Source organism: Acanthisitta chloris, unplaced genomic scaffold (assembly GCF_000695815.1).
Source record: "Acanthisitta chloris isolate BGI_N310 unplaced genomic scaffold, ASM69581v1 scaffold23298, whole genome shotgun sequence".
Classification (NCBI taxonomy): Eukaryota; Metazoa; Chordata; class Aves; order Passeriformes; family Acanthisittidae; genus Acanthisitta; species Acanthisitta chloris.
In genome coordinates, this window is record NW_008687851.1 from 15918 (window position 1) to 21631 (window position 5714).

Genomic DNA, 5714 nt, shown 5'->3' on the forward strand with positions numbered 1-5714 from the left:
AAGCTCAGCAGGTATGTACACCGTTGAGTCCAGTATTCCCTGGTTTGCTGAAGCCAATGTTCTAGAAACAATATAAAAGGTCTGGAAATTGTCTGATTTTTCAATCCCCTGCTTTGGCTTCAGCCAGAAGCATGGAATTCCTTCCTTGATTTCTGTCTGGATTGCAACAGCCCTTCTGCTGAATAAAGGCTTAAAATAAATAGTTTTTGTAACTTTGTTTTATAAATCCAATGAGCTTTCTGGATTTTGAAATCATTCTCTGGATGTATCTTAGACAAGTGTTGGGGTTTTTTTCTTTTTCAATTTCTTTGTAACATGACTAGTGTCTTCTGTTTTGAGTTGTTAGTCACATGAGATGTAGGCTCAATAATAAAGGTGCACCAGTGGAGCAATGTTTTTCTTCTTTTCAAAACCCCTCGTGATTCTCCCCCCCTCCCCCAATATCAAGTACTCCTACACTACTTCAGAGTTTTTTGGAAAAAAGTCAGTTGTAGGTCTGAGTCATACTGTCATCTGGAACTAGAAGCTTGGATGTTATAAGGGTTCCTGGTGGGGATTCATGGGGTAATAGCTGATAATATTTTCATTTCTGCAAGCTTACAATAGATTTATGATAGCGGCAGTTATTATTTAGGAATAATGATTTCTTTTCTTCTGTTGGCACTTTTTCAAGATGTCATGGAATCAAATTATTAGAAGAAAGGAGAATAACCATCTGTATTAAATTTTAAGAATATATGACCTGAAGCCCTGCTGTTACCATCTAACTTCTGATAGAGGCGTGAAATCATCTGGTTAGTTGTAGATGTTAGGGGGTTTTATGTGTATGTTTTTAATATACCAGCTCTATGTAGACTGTTGTGTAGTGACATTTGTTCTTATACTTAAAAGGGATTAAGATGAGAAAGAACTTAAACCTGCACGGAGCAAAAACAAAGCCTTTTTTTTTTCCACTGCAACAGCAATTGAAAGAAACTAGTAGGTAAAAGTACAAATCATGTGAAGTATGAATCAAATCTCCAATGCTCTTCCCCCTACTGTATAAGCACTGTGCAGCCTACACATTGAAAATTTCCCCTAGTCTGGCACTTCTCAATTTTGACATAGTTTTAGATTCTGAAATGGAATTTCAGAAGAAAAGAATAGTTACTGCAGTTGAACATGTACGAATGCTCTGAACAGTCATTTGCTAAAATAATTGAGTTTTAGTATTTTAAAGATAGCTGTTTGTTAAGCAATATAGCAGTGAAATTTCTAGATAGGAGGGCAAATGTTTAGGTTTGAATTCATGATAGAGTCTAATCAGTTAAGAATAGACACCTAAGCCTTATAAAGGACATAGCTCATTTAAGGATGAGTACGCAGTATAGTCTCTTGCTTCCTCCCCCCTCCCCAGTTTCTGGTCTACTCCCTTTTCCTCTGATTTTCTTAATTTTTGGTTTGTTTTTTTTTTTAGTTATTTGAGTTTAGAAGACCGTATTCACTGTTGAACTGTTTCATTTGGTTTAGTAGTTTTTTTCCTGCTCTCTGATCTGAAATGTTGCATTAGATTACCAGTAGAGAACACTTACAACAGGATTGCCAGTAGAGAGCACTTACAACAGGCAATGATCAGTCAGGTAACCTCCTTTATAACAGACTGGGCAGAAGTGTAGGGTTTGATGTGACTGCAAGTACTTAGGTGCTTAAAATCAGGAATCTTGTTGAAGCTGAGCCAGTGTTTCTGCTAGATTTCCAATTTCCACTGCTTGCTGCCAAGTATATTAGAGGTGTCTAGAAATGGTTTGTGGAATTTTTGAGTGAGAATAAAAGGTTCGTTTCTGTCCCTGCCTTTTTAAACTGCAGCTGAGAAGCTTTAACTGTTTGGGGGTTTGGGTGAAACTTTAACACAAAAATCCTTAAGTCAAATTAATTTAATTACCACTCTACAGTTTTGTATTCTAATGACAACAGACTCAATAAAAATTTTTCTTGTGGGCTTTACAGGTGTGACCAGATGTGGGAGGGTTTTTTTCCACCTGCAGCGTTAAATCGGAGTTTTTCTAGTTGCTACTCTAGCTTCTCTTTTGCAACCTAGGGTAAAGGGAACTTCAGGTTATCTTGCAAATTTAGTGTGTAAAGATCTCTTGAAAGTGTTTCCTGTTCCCTCTTCTGAGAATCTCTCCTGCTCGTGCACCCAGAGAAGAGGTTTGTGCTGCATTAAACACCACTGGGTGCAGAATTGCTGCTTACTTGGTATGTGGAGGGAGCTGTCCCTTCCTGTGGAAGGGATAAGGAAGAGTTGAAGCCACACCTGTGGAGCAGGAATTCAAGAGCTCACATTATAGACTGCAGCATCTTCCAGGTGTTTGCTTGTATCCTGATGGTGCTGCGTGCCCTGTTTCAGTACTCCAGTGGATGCTCCGACCCTGACAGGGTTGAAAACCAGGTTGGATAAAGCCTTGAGCAACCTGGTTTAGTGGGAGGTGTCTCTACCCATGGCAGGGGGGGTTGGAACTAGATGGTGTTTAAGGTCTATTCCAACCCCTTAACAATCTATGAATCTGGCTGGCAGCATCTATGTCAGATTTGCATTATGCTAACATCTCATATTAGGTGATAGGGAATTTTGTAAATCTTCTCTTGTGTGTTGCAACAGCATTCACCATTGATGTAGTATTAGTGAATAATGTATGCAGTGCTTAATGAATCCAGAATAAGAACTTGTGTTGCTCACACTGAATGCCTGCATAGGCTGAGCTTATGCCTGAAGCTGAGGTGGAGCCTCCCTGACAGCACTGGAGCTGTGGTCAGCAGAGAACTTGCCTGGGATGTTGGGTAGCTGAGGGTGTTGGTGTTGGCACATCCCACAGCCTGGCACGAGGGGATTTGTGGGAGCAAAACGAGTTATGCTGAAGATCTGTGTTTGTGCTGTATATGCTTCTAAAGGGTTTTCCGTGGTCTAGCTCTAGTGTGGCCAAAAAACCTGAGTACCCATTACAAGTAGGAGCGTATCAGCTAAAAGAAATCCAGCTTGATGGTTTCAAAGGCCACAGTGTGATGTGAACCAAAGCACAGGAAGTAAAGCAGATCAGGAGATTCATAAGTATGCCCCTTACCTGAAATAAAATGCTAATGTACACAAATCTCAAGTTAATGCAGTAAAGGTATTAGGAATAAAGGATATATTATGTTTTGGTAGAGAAGCTAATAGATCTGTAATGAGCTGATCACCGAATATTCTTCAAATTCAAAGCATTCACTGTTGTAGTGAACTTGGATTTTTAGTGTGTTTTAATAGTCAGTTTTTGAATACAGAATACAGACTTTTTTGTGGGGATAATGTTACAATGCTAGAGAATATAGAAGTAGTAGAATATTTTCCTTTCGAGATTTTAAATTCAGTGTTATGTAAATTATAAAATCATAGAATCATAGAATGGCCTGGGTTGGAAGGGACCTTAAAGATCATCTAGTTCCAACCCTCCTGCCATGGGTAGGAACCCTTCCACTAGACCAGGCTGCTCAGAGCCCCATCCAGCCTGGTCTTGAACACTTTTAGAGATGGGGCATCTGCAACTTCTATGGGTAATCTGTTCCAGTTCCTCACCACCATCACAGTAAAGAATTTTTTCCTGATACCCAAACTAAACCTACTTTCCCTCAACTGAAAGTCATTACCCTTTGTCCTGTCACTAAAGGTCCTTGTCAGAAGTCCCTCTCCAGCTCTCTTGTAGCCCCCTTCAGGCACTTTCTCCAGGCTGAACAACCTCAGCTCTCTCAGCCTTGCCTTACAGGAGAGGTGCTCCAGCCCTCTGAACATCTTTATGGCCCTATTGCTATTTGCAGCAATGAAGGTATGTGTGCTGTTCTTTCAAGTACTGATTAACTTCAAGTAGGCACTGTACAGTGAAGGCAGATTTGAAAACTTCATGACTGTTTTATTCACCAAGAAATGAATAAAGACCTATTTTGCTAAAGTATCATGCAACTACATGTCATTTAAAGTCCCTCTGTGAGGACGAAAGGACAGTGTAAGGATGAGTGATTAAAATAAGTAATGTTGGACAAGAAGTTTTAAGTGTACAGTGCAAGCTTTCAGCAGCACCATGCCCAGTATTTCATACCCAAGAAATAATTGTTTAAGCACAAAATAGTAGATACTGTTTGTTGTAAAGGTAAAAATTAAAATCTAAAACCTACATAAAATGATTACATTGCAGAACTGATTCTTTAGTTCTTGCCTTAATTTAACAAAAGTATGTCACAGTCAGTCTAAAATAAAACTGGAACCACATAAAATAACAGCATTGAGTATTGTAAACAAATTCTGTGCTTTGTCTACTTTTACAGTGAAATTTTATGTGCTTATTTCTTGCTTTTGTATCATAAACATTTAAATAAGCCACTATTGCAATATAGTTTCATCTGTTAGTCATTTTTATTCTTTCCTTAATTAGGAAATTAATTATGCCATTGTAGTATTCGAGTATACAAGAGTTTCATTTCCTGTGAACATTTGCTTTCACTGTTTGAAATTTCAGATATATTTACTGTATCTTCTTTGTAGCAGATGTTCTTCTGTTATAAGGATTTGGAATAAATCTTGTCACTCTGCTGCTCTGCTTGCCTTTACTAGAGAATTCTGAAGTCTGCACAGCAGTAAGGCTTTCTCTCAATGTTTCTATCTATTGCATGTGTAATTTTATATTAAAAGAAGAGGTTACTTAATCCTTCTTAACCTGAAGGATACTTTGCATCTTCCTGCACAGCTTAATGCTGTTTTTCAAATGATCACCTGAAATTCTTATTACTCCAGTACTTAACCATAAGGAAATAAGGAAAAAAGTATATGTAACTAGTTAACACCAAACTGTTGATTTAAAAATAAATACAAAACTTGTCAATAACTCTTGCAGAGATTCTGCAGCTAAAATAAAGACTGTTGATCAGTTAGTGCCTAAAAGTCAATAGGGTCCCTTCTCATTATGTTTTTTTAATTGCCTTTTGTCGTGAATTACATGAGGTTAAGCAAAAGCTCATATTCCCCTTTGTCAAGGGAGTAAGCAGTGGTTGTGTATAGGACAAATCTTGTGGTCAAAGTGCAATACACTATACAAAAAAAAGTCTATGAAGACAGTAACATGTGAGATGACTGGATTGTGAATCTTACCCTGAGTAGTTGGCCCAACTACATATTGATGCACAAACTAACTTTATTTTTTGCATATCTCTAATCAAAAGGATGTAGTGATTCCAAAGGTAGGAAGTGGTGGTCCCTGTACAGGCTGTGACTAGTTCTTGTAGGAATCTAGAAATGACACTGCTGCTTTGCTTTATTTTTATTGGCTGTAGAGATGTAACAAATGGTTGCCTGGCTTCAGTGGACTGTGTACTCTGAGCTCTGCCGCACCTTAATTTGAAGCATTCCCTGTAGCAGTAACTGTTTATTTCACAGACTGTTCTGAGAGAGTAAGTTTCAAATGATCAGGCTGCACTTTTTTTTTCTTTCTGTTTGCTCCACTTTCAGTTCCTTCTCTCACATGCAGGTCTTTGGGTCTTCTGAGGAAAGCAAGATCTGAATTTCTGTAATACATTTTGGCAGTAGTAGGAGAGCACGTTGTTGCACACATAGAAAGTACAGGAGAAACCCTATTTTCATAGTCTTCAGGGTTATAAAGGAGGAGAAAACAAGTTAGTCCTTTTTGTACCCTCATGTTCATCTGACATTACAG